The following is a 14,311-nucleotide window of genomic DNA, read 5'->3' as shown; positions in this document are numbered from 1 at the left end:
GTTGCCAAGGCTCACAGACTGCTTGAAAGCGGCTTTCTCCGAGGGCGTAGGCCAAAGGGGCTCCTAGACTGCAGTTTCCCCGCGCGTGAGACATTCTCGCCGCACGGCAGAGAAAGCCCCTCAGCCCAGGCACACATTCTGAGCTTTCCCCCACCGTCCTTGACGTGGGCAACGGCCTGGGTGCAGCGGAGAGCGCAGGCGCAGTGTCCACGCCGGTGCGCCCCTCTCCCTACCGCCCCTCCTGGCGGCGGTGGCTACCCCGGCAGCAGATCCCTGGCGGAGCACCCGGCGCGCCTTCCTCGCCGTGACACACAGGTAACCGAATCCTGGGAACTGGTCGGTAGCGGTGTACTGGGGCCGTGACCCTGCCTACTCGGTCTACCCCATTGGGAAAGAGTGGGAGCCGACCCGAACCCCATTCACCCGCTTTTAGCCTCGGCACCTAAATGGACCCAGCACCACCCGTTGCCGTGGAGTCATTACGACTCAAAGCGACCCTATAGGACAGGGTGAAATAGGGAAGCAAATAGATCGCCACATCTTTCTCACGTGGAGTGGCTGGTGGGTTCGAACTGCCGATCTTTCGTTTAGCAGCGAGCACTTAATCACTGCGGCAGTAGGGCTCATGGGCAGAGCCCCTCTTTTTGGGCAGGGGCTGAACCCAGGACAAAGCGCCCTGCCCCGTTTACAGACCTCCACCGCGCGCTTTGCAAGACCTTGTAAGGCCGCAGGGTCCACAGCTTTCTCTGCACTGCCCTCTCGGACAGCCGGGACTTGGGGTCGGCAGGGCAATCATCAGCTACCGTCCTCGCGCCCCTATTTCCTGCTCTGTCACCTGCATGGGTCCCTCCTGACCCCCGTGATAAAAGTCAGGAGCTATTGCTTTGCTCTTGCCTAGCTCACCCAAACATGGGTGAGTTTCTGTGGCGTCATGGGATCAATTCCAAAAGCCAACTTTAAAAAAACGCCGGATGGTTTTTCAAATATGGCCAAGAATTTGTATTTTCCGTTACTTTCATCTTATGTCCGTGACTCGAACGCCAACCTATATGGATGGAGATTTTCGTGATAAACAGTTTGTAGAAATCTTTCCCCCAAGAGAGGCGAGGGCAAGGAGTAGTGGAAGGAGGGCCCAGCTACCGCCAAGAGTAGGGGGTGGAGTAGCAAGGCGAGGGCGCTCAGCCTTCTCCAGCCAGGGAGGAAAATGGAATCCCCTCTGACTGCTGTAGAATGTCTGTGCCACGCTCGCCTGTTTGTCCTGTTTTAAGAAGACAGAGGAAGAAAGGGTCGCAGGGGCCAGCAGGAAGGACACTCGTATTAGGGTGGGTGGGAACGTTGCCTACGTGGACCAGCATCTCGGTCCAGGTTTTCAACTGGCTCGGAGGAGGGCAGGAATTAAAGCCCGCGTCTGAAAGACGATTGAGGGTCCCAAGACTGACGCACAAGGAGGAGAGGGCTGGGGCGGTCTCAGCCGGCAATTCTGCCAGAGAAGGCTTTGATAAGGCTTGACAAGTGTCCGTGATGCTGAAGTGCCTCACCAGCCTGCGACGGCTGATTTCCCGGGGCGACTCCTGCCTTCGCCTTCTACTCAGCACCTTTGCCAAAAATAGCCCATCTCCAAGGCAGTTGGCCAGAGTGGAGCCGGCCAGGCACTGAAACCCTTTGCAGACAGATTGATGCTGGTTTCCTCAAGATAACATTAAGGCAGTGATAGGACAAACGTGGCTCGTCTTAGCGGTGCAAATAAAGCATTTGAGCATTTATTTGCATTACAGGTTTGATTACCTACATGCAAACACACACTGAATGCATAAAAACAAGCTCTCACATAGACACATGTAGAATACATGTACGTGGATATCCACATAAGGTAACACACATGTAAACATACTCATCGCTTTTCAAGGCCGTCACAGGCTACAAGTCACACATTTTCCAGAGTGCTTTGTGATCCATCTTTATGTCTTGACACCTCTAGCATTTCTGAACTCTACACAACTATTAATTTTTATAATAATCTGTTTCAAAAGCACAGAGCCTGTGTATAGGAGTGTTTGGTATTTTGTATGTAAGTATTTATACATACTTATTTATACATACAACTAGGTCATCATTTTTAAAGGTTGAATAAATATTGCACTATGTAGATAGAACATAATTTATTTAAACAATCCCATAGCGATGGACATTTATTTATTTATAACTTTTTTTATTCTGCAAGCAACATCTTTGAACAAACATTTGCACGCTTGTTTATTTTCTTAGAAAAGAATTTCTAGAAGTGAAATAGATTGTTTGAAGGGTAGGTATGTTTTATTTTTTGATAAATTTATTTATTCAATTGTTATTTCCTATTTCCTTGCTTGTCTATCTTATTCTTTGTGTTCTCAGCATCTATAACACTGCCAGGTATATAGGTATTCAAGAAATATTTTTTGGAAGAATTCGTATTTTCATATTGCACTACAGAAAATATGTACTAATACATACCACTTGAACACTAAGTTAGAGTGTCCGTATCCTTCAAAATTAGGTTTTACCATTCTTTTAAAAGCATTTTCCAAATGGATAGTAAAAAAAGAATATAATTTCCTATATTTATTGGCCATATTTATTTCTTGCCATGTATTGCTAGCTCATATCCTTATTTTTCTATTGGTATGCTTGTGTTTTATATTTATTTATAAGAGCTCTTTGTATACTAAAGACTTGGATATTTTGCAATTTTCTTAGTTTTTACTTTTCAACTTCATGTATGGTGTCTTATGCTGTATAGAAAATTTCGATTTTTATGTAGTCAAATCTATCTTCTTTTCTTTATAATTTCTGACATTTCTATCAGTCTTGTACTCCTCTATAACATCTTATGGTTGTATAAAAAGAGATTACATTTTAAACTCTAGATTTATATCCCATCTTCCTTAATTCAGTTCATTACTAAATGTAAAAGTCTATTGAAGATTGCTTTGTAAAACTAATGATTTCTGTTCAGCTCACATATACATAAGCCTATCCTCTATGAGAAATAACATGTTACTCAGTTTAATTTCTAAATATGTAATGAAAGTTTTACTTAAAATTCTGTCTTTTTCTCCATAGTATTTTTTAACTGTTAGGATGCCATCTTTTTAAAAAGGAGTTATTTAGAGTATTTATTCTAGATGAAAGAAAATATGGCAGAGTTCACTTTTTAGCATAATTAGGAATTATGCCACTGAGATTCTGAAAAGGGAGCCACCCACCCATAAGGAAGCATACACATGAAATTGATCAAATGCCTTTAAAAAAAAAAAAAAAAAAACTGTTTTTTGACATCCATTGTGCGTCAAAAAAAAATTTTTTTTCCAGAGACAAGAGGATGGTTTGGGGGGTACTGATTAACTAATCTTATAATTTCCTCCTCCTGGGGTTTAAACACATTTTAGTGTAGCCCAGTGGGAATAATTTTTTATCAGATATATTTTAAAATGTAGGGGGATGGGAGGATAGAGAGAGAGGGAAGCTGACAAAATTGTCACGAAAGGAGAGACTGAAAGGGCTGACTCAATAGGGGAAGAGCAGGTAGGAGTACGGAGTAAGATGTATGTAAACTTATATGTGACAGACTGATTGTATTTGTAAACGTTCACTTGAAGCTTAATAAAAGTTAATAAAAAAAATGTAGCTGATTATAACAAATGGAAACAGCATCAGAGTTGTAAAAAACCCCTAGTAATTCATAAACCACGTAATCCAGATAACCACAGATATTAGTTTGGAATAAATACTTCCAGATTATTTAATGTAAAAATAAATATTCCTTTCACTGAATCTAAGATGTTATCAACCGTAAGATTTGTTTTGACTATAGAAATGTGAAAAATGTGCACCTTAAATTTGGTTTGTCATAAACAGGACCATGTTATATATAACCCTTCATTATTTTTTCAAATAAGATATCATGGATATGTTTGCATTTGATACATAAGTATTGAATTAATCAATACCCCACTCAAGAATATTTGCACTATTTACAATTTTTGGATATATAAAAACAATGCTGTATTGAACATTCTAATATCTCTGTGTACTGGTGTTATTATTTCCTTAGGATAAATTTCTAAAATGGAACTGATGAGTCAGGGAGAATGTACATGTTACATTTTGGTGTATATAGCTTGACTGCCCTCCAAAAATCTTGTACTAATTTGCTCCATAACCAAGAGTGCATGATATTCTAGATTCTTCACACACTTATGCTAGAGATAATCAAACTTTTTCATTTTGCTCATTTAAGTAAAATAGATATTTACTGCTCTTTTAATTTTTGTTTCTGTGACTTTCATGGAGGTTGCATGTCTTTTCATGTTTATTGCTCGCTTGTATTTCTTCTTTTGTAAAGAAACAGCCTTTGCCCAATTTTCTTGAGTTTTTAACAGCCCATTTTAGATTAAAGATGTTGATTCTTTGTTGTGTTTTTTCTAGTTTGTTATTTTTTAAAAAAAACTTTTTTTATGGTTTCTTTTTTTATGCAGAGATTTAAATTTTCTTGAAATCAAATTTGTCTATCTATTCCTTTGTGATGTTTGACCTTGGTGTTACACTTAAAAAGATCTCCCACCCCAAAATTATAAAAATATTCTCTAGGGAGAGAAAGAGCACAATTAAATTTATCATATTGCATATACATAGTCTCCAATTCTGGTTCTAAACAGAACTGAATAGGCTTTGTCTCCTATTTGTGTTGGTAGACCTGAAATCACCGCCAATCAGGGAGCGGGTAGCTGCAAACAGAGGGGTCCAGACTGAAGAGGGGCAACTATCACACTGGTTTCGTTTAATTAATAAGGCTGACACTTCTGTTTCAGCTGTTAGACATACATGAAAAAATATTTGGGGAGATTGGCAAGGAGTCTGACAGGTTAATAAGCCAGAAATATTTTTTTTTTCTTCCATATAACTTGAAGTCTAATCAAAGACACAGACTTAACGAAATCAAGAGAAGATGTAGAGATGTAAATACATCCAATAATAAAGTATAAATTTGGTTGAAGCTTATAAAGTTCTTTTTCAAAATATCTTAATTCAAATGGATGGCTGCATTCCCCAGTATCTTTTATTTTAGATAGCATTGCTTTCCACACTTCAGACCTTCCAGCTGACTCTGAGTTGTTGGTCTATCTAGTAACCTGACAGTTTGTGGCTATCACAGTGAGGATTAGACATTCACCAACTATTAGATGCTTGAGGTGTATTTGCCTCTTGGTGACTTGAATTTGAATATAATATTCCAGTTTGGGATTGGAATTTGCTGGTGAGGTTTTTGGTGACAGCTATAGTCATATTCTTACCAGGTCTTTTTTTTTTTTTTTTTTAACACTTTTAAACATTTCTTGGTGATTGGAGCCTTGTTTCATGTTCCTTCCTGAGGCCACCTTGCACCATGGATGGGATTCTTAAACACTCTGATGAACTGCTGTTCAGGATGTTGCAAGCCACTGTCGTGTCCTCCTTATTTCATGTTCCTCTTGCATATCTTGATTGTAAAACCAAGTAAAGTCCCCTCCCCAACACCACATTTTTTTTTTCTGCCATTCTTCCCTTAGCAATAGATTCTCCAAGAAGCCAAAGTGTTACATTAACAGCCAGCATCTCTTGGCTACTGACTTAGGCTCAAGAAGGAAAGTGATAATCGATTTTTACTATAATACCTCTTCTCTGTCACTTCTCATCCATCTACCTTCTGGTCTGGACCCAGGAAATACCCTTCTGCTTGGTGAGGGAATGTCAGAGATGAGCTGAGATCCCAGAATTTTTCCCTCTTTTGGACCAAAACTTTATTTTACCTATAAATGTTAATATGCTTATTTAATTTTAAAACTTTGGTACTTATATAACTTAATACACTTTAAATTGTTTATCCACTCTAGGTTCTCTTATAGTCATTGCAGAATTAGAATTACCTCTGATCAGTGGGCACATATAATACTTTATGTGCACTTGACATTATTTCATTGCTGTAACAATGTATGAACTTAGTCCACATCACTGTCATCTTTACTAAAATTTGTTCAGTCATCCCTGACTCTACCAAAATCACTTGCTCTAAATCTCCCTTTTTATTTAAAATTCCGAAGAAGCATTAAGTTTACTTAGCTCTGTGAAAGGAAAGGAGAAATGTTAGGTAATCTAATTTCTCATTTATTTTGCCACTGCCTGCATGTAACTCTGGCTGAGCCACTGTTCTAAATGGGAGTGAGAATTCCGAAGGTGAATGAGGCTGCTGAGGATGGTGGTATATCACAGCCAGATACTCACACTACTTCCTGGATTCCCTCAATTTAAAGTTAGAAGATAGGAGATAGAGTTAGGTTGTGAATTGTGGCCACCAATGCTCTGCACCACAACTAGCTAGATCTAAAATTGGAGGTCTGTGGTTGAGAGGGTGACTTTCTCCCAACATTCGCTGAGTCTGATACTTGCTGGAACATGGGGATACCAAGTACAAGATAAAGACATAATACCTGATCTTGGAGAGGTAACACTTTTTCTGAGGCTAGTGTTACATACAAGGTTACTGGGTGTCACAAGCAATTTACTATCAACTGCTAATCTAAAGGTTCATGGTATATAAAGACAATATTCCACATCCTAGTTTGGTGAGTAGCATCTGGGGTCTTAAAACTTGCAAGTGGCCATCTAAGATACAACTATTGGCCTCTAGTCATCTAGAACAAAAAAGAAAGAAACCAAAGACTCAAAGAGGAAACTAGTCTACAGAACTACAATCACCTCACCTACCTTGAGACCAGAACTAGATGGTACCCAGTTACCACTACCAACTGTTCTGACCAGGGACTCAACAGATGGTCCTGGAGAGAACAGAAGAAAAATATAGAACAAAATTCAAATTCTTAAAAAAAAAAAAAAAAGGCCAGACTTACTGGACCAGATGGACCCTTGAAGATTATCGCCCTGGGATGCCCTTTAAACTTGGAACTCAAATCACTCCCAGAAGTCAATGTTCAGCCAAATGACAGAGTCACTCATGAGTTAAATAATATCACTCGTAAGTACTGTGCTTCTCTGAATAATCATCCAAATGAAACCAAATGGTTAACATTTACCCTAAACCAAAGATGAGAAGGTAAGGGGCGGACAGGAAAGCTAGATTAGTGGAAACAGAACAACCAGAATGGAAATAATGTGAATGCTGATATATTGTGAAAAATGTAACCAATATCACGAACAATATGTATAGAAATTGTGAAAGGAGAACCTAATTTGCTGTGTAAGCTTTCAATAAAAATACAATAAAACTTTTTTTTTTTTTTAAAGTTGGTGATTTGAACCCACCCAGCATTGCCACAGAAGAAAGGCCTGGAGATCTGCTTCCATTAAGACTACAGCCAAAAAACCCCTATGGAGCAGTTCTATTCTAACACTTGGAATCACCACTAGTCAGAATCAATGGCAGTGTTTTTTTTTTCCCCAGTGTTACATACACAACTTACAGTCATACAATGTGTTGAGAAACTATAACAAAGCCTTGCAGAAAGTGTTCCCATAGCCCATGGGAGAAAGAGATTGCTCAGTGAGAGACTTCTCTAGGTAGGTCAACAGGAAGATTGCCAGAAATTGCTTCACCGAGTAATAAGTAGTCCATAGCCTCACGTTGTAATCTAAGGTGCTGGAAGATGACAGCCAGGGTTCAAAACCTGGCTGCAGTACTTTGCACCTTTATATGCTTGGGCAGGTCTCTGGGTGGCACAAATGGTTTGCGCTTGATTTCTTGTCTAAAGGTTGGTGGTTTGAACCATCCAGTGGCACCACGGAATAAAGTACTGATGATCTGCTTCCGTAAAGAGCATAGCTAAGAAAACCCTATGCAACGGTCCTACTCTGATGCACATGGAATTGCCAGGAGTCAGAATCAACTCGATGACAGTAATTTTTTTTTTTTTTTAGGCTTGGGCAAGTTACTTAACTTTGATGAGCTTTATTTACTTATTTATTTTTTTTGGAATAAAAAGGGAGACTAACAGAAGTGCCTACCTTGTCGGGACTGTTGTGGGATTAAGTGAGATAACACATCTAAACCACTTGTTTAAGTCTGGTGCACTGTTGCTTAGTCTACCTTCTTGTCCTTCTGTAGAGTTGCATGTACACCACTCTGGACAAGTGATTATTAATCTTGTTGTCAGAGCTCTCAAGGGTAAAAGACTATGTTATAAACTCTGTCTCTTCTGATTCTGTGTGATAACTTTCCTAATCTGAGAGGTCCTCTTTTAATTTAGCTTATACCCCAATTTGGCTCCCTTTTTTTTTTTTTTTTTACCAACTCTCACACTATTCCAAAACAAAATGGGTCTAGTCTGGAATTGTCATTAGCTTTGCTGATGTTAAAGCAAATCTGTATTTACTTGTGTAATTTCCCTCCTTTAACATGCATAGCACTTATTGTATCTGTTTAATGGCAGTTGTTACCACATATCATTTCTCTTCCATTAACATGTAAATTCCTCAAGAGAAGGCTTATGCCTTCTTAATCTTATCTCTTATAATGTCTCAGCACAGTGCCTTCCACATCACAGGCACTCAGTAAATATTGGCTGAATGAAGGAATAAAGATATGAATGTATGAAGCTGACAGAATAACTGGGGCAATCTCAGGCTACCCTCACAGAAATAGAATCCCATGAATGAAGGAAGGCATAGAAACTGGCGTGTGTTCAGACAAGAGTGGGTAAGATGATGATAAGAGTGAAAACCATGATTATACATGGAATAGCTGAGAAAAGAGGGGATGTTCACTTTGGAAAAGAGAAAACTTACAGTGGGAGACCTGGGATGGGAGAGTAGGAAATAGAGTTCCTGATAATGAAATGTCAATTGGAAGAGGAAATCAATTTGTGACCACAGAGGATGTACGTTAGAACAGCCTCAGGAAATCACAAGGAGAAAGATTTTGACTCAATGCTAAAAATCACTTCCTAATAATTAGAATAATTCCTAACTGGCTGCTGTGAGAAGTGGTGAGTTCCCTAATATCGTAGATGTTCAAATCAGAGACTGTTGGGGGATGCTGTAGAGAATATACTTACTTGCAAAGATATTGGAGTGTATGAGCCCCAAAGTCTTTTTCAATTCTCATTGTCTAAAAGTCTAAGTATATTATTATAGTATTGTATATTGTACCCGATATTAGATACAACCATTTCATATGTTGTGTGCATTATAAAACAATATATAATTTATGAAATGTACATTGTACATACATGTCAGAAACCCGTTCATGTTTTAAATGTATATTCTATTCATCACCACATTTGCCTAAATTAATGAAGGGTGAAAATGGCTTTTCAAAAATGCCATCTTAATTATTTAAAAAATATTTCTAACATGTCTTTTGCTTGGGGATACCAGTTTATAAAATATTTTTCTACATGAACACTATGTACTTAAAATAAACAAGTTTAAATTGTTGTTTGGATCTGAAAATACAAATAGACAGTACTTCCATGTCTAACTTAAAACTCAAAGAGAAAATAAATAAGCAAGTCAGAGTCAACTTGGCCTGATTCAGATGAATTCTGTTTTAAGGTTCAGGACTTCATCATCACTACCACCATTATTAGGAGCCCTGGTGGTGCAATGGTTAAGTGCTCTGCTGCTAACCTAAAGTTCAGTGGTTGGAACCCACCAGCTGCTCCGTGGGAGAAAAGACCTGGTGATCTGCTCCTGTAAAGATTACAGCCTAGGAAACCCTATGGGGCAGTTCTACTCTGTGGTATAGGGTCACTATGAGTTGGAATCGACTCGATGGCACATAAAAAAATCATCATCGTCACCATTACTATCATAGCTAACATTTATTGAGCATTTACTATGTGCCTAGTTTGTTCTTGAGATCCTTGACAACTTCAATCTTTTCTCCATTTATCATGATGTTGCTCATTGGTCCAGTTGTGAGGATTTTTGTTTTCCTTATGTTGAGGTGCAATCCATACTGAAGGCTGTGGTCTTTGATCTTCATTAGTAAGTGCTTCAAGTCCTCTTCACTTTCAGCAAGCAAGATTGTGTCATCTGCATAACACAGGTTGTTAATGAGTCTTCCTCCAATCCTGATGCCCAGTTCTTCTTCATATAGTCCAGCTTCTCATATTATTTGCTCAGCATTCTCTTATTATTTGCTCAGCATACAGATCGAATCGGTGTGGTGAAAGAATACAACCCTGACGCACGCCTTTCCTGACTTTAAACCAATCAGTATCCCCTTGTTCTGTCCAAATAACTGCCTCTTGATCTATGTACAGGTTCCTCATGACCACAATTAAGTATCCTGGAATTCCTGTTCTTTGCAATGTTATCCATAATTTGTTATAATCCACACAGTCCAATGCCTGCATACTCAATAATTCTCTGCTTTCAGCCAGGATCCATCTGACATCAGCAATGATATCCCTGGTTCTAAGTCCTCTTCTGAAACCGGCCTGAATTTGTGGCAGCTTCCTGTCAATATACTGCTGCAGCTGTTTTTGAATGATCTTCAGCAAAATTTTGCTTGTGTGTGATATTAATGATATTGTTCTATAATTTCCACATTCAGTTGGATCACCTTTCTTGGGAATAGGCATAAATATGGATCTCTTCCAGTCAGTTGGCCAGGAAGCTGTCTTCCATATTTCTTGGCATAGATGAGTGAGCATCTCCAGCGCTGCATCTATTTGTTGAAACATCTCAACTGATATTCCATCAATTCCTGCAGCCTTGTCTTTCGCCAATGCCGCAGAGCAGCTTGGACTTCTTCCTTCAGTACCATGGGTTCCTGATCATATGCCACCTCTTGAAATTGCTGAACATCGACTAATTCTTTTTGGTATAATGACTCTGTGTATTCCTTCCATCTTCTTTTGATGCTTCCTGTGTCATTTAATATATTCCCCATAGAATCCTTCACTATTGCAACTCAAGGCTTGAATTTTTTCTTCAGTTCTTTCAGCTTGAGAAACGCCGAGTGTGTTCTTCCCTTTTGGTTTCCATCTCTAGCTCTTTGCACATGTCATTATAATACTTTACTTTGTCTTCTCGAGATGCCCTTTGAAATCTTCAGTTCTTTTACTTCATCAGTTCTTCCTTTTGCTTTAGCTGCTCAATGTTTGAGAGCAAGTTTCAGACTCGACTGCACGTAACAACAACAAGTTTGTTCTATCTCACGTGATTAACTCACGTACTTCTAGCATCAACCCAATGAGGTAGACACAGTTATCCCCATTTTTTTTTTTATTTTTATTGTGCTTTAAGTGAAAGTTTACAAATCAAGTCGGACTCTCATACAAAAATTTATAAACACCTTGCTATATACTCCTAATCGCTCTTCCCCTAATGAGACAGCACTGTCTTTCCCTCCACTCTCTCTTTTCGTGTCCATTTGGCCAGCTTCTGACCCCCTCTACCTGCTCATCTCCCCATCAGATAGGAGATGCCAACATAGCCTCATGTGTCTACTTGATACAAGAAGCTCATGCTTCCCCAGTATCATTTTCTATCCCATAATCCAGTCCAATCCCTGTCTGAAGAGATGGCTTAGGGAATGGTTCCTGTCTTGGGCTAATAGAAGGCCTGGGGACCATGACCTCTGGGGTCCTTCTAGTCTCATTCAAACCATTAAGTGTGGTCTTTTTACGAGAATTTGGGGTCTGCATCGCACTGCTCTCCTGCTCCTTCAGGGGTTCTCTGTTGTGTTCCTTGTCAGGGCAGTCTTCGGTTGTAGCTGGGCACCATCTAGTTCTTCTGGTCTCAGGCTAATGTAGTCTCTGCTTTTTGTGGTCCTTTCTGCTTCTTGGACTCATAATTACCTTGTGACTTGGGTGTTTTTCATTCCCCTTTGCTCCAGGTGGGTTCAGATAATTGATGCATCTTAGATGGCCAGTTGCTAGTGTTTAGGACCTCAGACACCACTCTCCAAAGTGGGATGCAGAATGTTTTCCTAATAGATTTTATTATGCCAATTGACTTAGAAGTTCCCTGAAACCATGGTCCCCAAACCCCTGTCCCTGCTACGCTGGCCTTCGAAGTATTCAGATTATTCAGAAAACTTCTTTGCTTTTGGTTTAGTCCAGTTGTGCTGACCTCTCCTGTATTGCGTGTTGTCTTTCCCTTCACCTAAAATAGTTCTTATCTACTACATAATCAGTGAAAACTCTCCCTCCCTTCCTCCCTCTCTCCTCTTGTAACCATCAAAGAACATCCTCTTCTCTGTTTAAACTATTTCTCAATTTCTCATAATAGTGGTCTTACACAATATTTGTCCTTTCACAGCTGACTAATTTCACTCAGCATAATGCCTTACAGATTCCTCCATGTTATGAAGTGTTTCACAGATTCATCACTGTTCTTTATTGATGGGTAGTATTCCATTGTGTGAATATACCATAATTTATCCATTCATCCATTGATGGGAACCTTGGTTGTTTCCATCTTTTTGCTATTGTAAACAGTGCTGCAGTGAATATGGGTGTGCATATATCTGTTTGTGTAAAGGCTCTTTTTTCTCAACGATATATTCCAAGGAGTGGGATTGCTGTATTGTATGGTAGTTCTATTTCTAGCTTTTTAAGGAAGCGCCAAATCGATTGCCAAAGCGGTTATACCATTTTACATTCCCACCAGCAGTGTATAAGTGTTCCAGTGTCTTCACAACCTCTCCAACATTTATTATTTTGTGTTTTTTGGATTAATGCCAGCCTTGTTGGAGTGAGATGGAATCTCATTGTAGTTTTGATTTGCATTTCTCTAATGGCTACTAATTCTGAGCATTTCCTCAAGTATCTGTTAGCTACCTGAATGTCTTCTTTAGTGAAGCGCCTGTTCATATCCTTTGCCCATTTTTTAATTGGGTTATTTGTGATTTTGTGGTATCATGTAGAGTTTAGAGATCAGATGCTGATCAGAAATGTAATAGCTAAAAATGTTTTCCTAGTCCTTTTTTTTTTTTTTAGTCCATAGGTAATCTTTTTACTCTTTTGGTGAAGTCTTTGGATGAGCGTAGGTGTTTGATTTTTAGGAGCTCCCAGTTATCTGATTTCTGCTCTGCACTGTTAGTAATGTTTCGTATACTGTTTATGCCATGTATTAGGGCTCCTGGCGTTGTCCCTATTTTTTTTCTTCCATGGCCTTTATCATTTTATATTTTATATTTAGGTCTTTGATCCACTTTGAGTAAGTTTTTGTGGATGGTGTGAGGTATGGGTCTTATTCCATTTTTCTGCAGATGGATATCCAGTTATGCCAGCTCCATTTGTTAAAAAGACTGTTTTTTCCCCTTTTAACTGATTTTGAGCCTTTGTCAAATATGAGCTGCTCATATGTGGATGGATTTATGTCTGGATTCTCAGTTCTGTTCCATTCGTCTATGTATCTGTTGTTGTACCACTACCAGGCTGTTTTAACTACTATGGCAGTATAATAGGTTTTAAGATCAGGTACAGTGAGGCCTCTCACTTTGTTCTTCTTTTTCAGTAATACTTATCTGGGGCCTCTTTCCCTTCCATATGAAGTTGGTGATTTGTTCCTCCAACTTTTTAAAAAATGTAAAGTGGAATTTGGATCGGAATTGCATTGTATCTATAGACTGATTTTGGTAGAATACATTTTTACAATGTTAAGTCTTCCTATCCATGAGCAAGGTATGTTTTTCCAGTTACATAGGTCTCTTTTGGTTTCTTGCAGTAGTGTCTTGTAGTTTTCTTTGTATAACTCTTTTACATCTCTGGTAAGATTTATTCCAAAGTATTTTATCTTCTTGGGGGCTATTGTAAATGGTATTGATTCGGTGATTTCCTCTTTAATGTTCTTTTTGTTGGTGTAGAGGAATCCAACTGATTTTGCATGTTTATCTTGAATCCTGATACTCTGCTGAACTCTTCTATTAGTTTCAGTAGTTTTCTGGAGGATATCTTAGGATTTTCTGTGTATAAGATCATGTCATCTGCAAATAGAGATATTTTTACTTCTTGCTTGCCAATTTGGATGGCCTTAATTTCTTTATCTAGCCTAATTGCTAGAAATGCTGGTGGCATAGTGGTTAAGTGCTACCGCTGCTAACCAAAGGGCCGGCAGTTCGAATCTGCCAGGTGCTCCTTGGAAACTCTATGGGGCAGTTCTACCCCGTCCTATAGGGTCGCTATGAGTTGGAATCGACTAGAGGGCCCTGGGTTTTTTTTGAGGGTAGCCTAATTGCTCTGGCTAGGACCTCCAGCACAATGTTGAATAAGAGTGGTGATAAAGGGCATCCTTATCTGTTTCTCGATCTCAAGGGGAATGCTTTCAG

The 14,311-nt window shown here is 39.2% G+C and overlaps 1 protein-coding gene across 1 annotated transcript in view; it reads left to right on the top strand.

Moving 5' to 3' along the window:
• Positions 1 to 241: 241 nt before the first annotated feature.
• SLC35G2 (solute carrier family 35 member G2) overlaps positions 242 to 14,311 on the top strand; it is a 51,069-nt gene continuing 36,999 nt past the window's right edge. Inside the window, exon 1 of the mRNA XM_023538816.2 lies at positions 242 to 315. The gene's annotated coding sequence lies outside the window, so the exon portion shown is untranslated. The remainder of the gene's footprint in view (positions 316 to 14,311) is intronic.

The sequence above is a fragment of the Loxodonta africana genome, chromosome 26 (assembly GCF_030014295.1).
Source record: "Loxodonta africana isolate mLoxAfr1 chromosome 26, mLoxAfr1.hap2, whole genome shotgun sequence".
Taxonomy (NCBI): Eukaryota; Metazoa; Chordata; class Mammalia; order Proboscidea; family Elephantidae; genus Loxodonta; species Loxodonta africana.
This window is presented reverse-complemented; position numbering and strand designations above follow the sequence as displayed.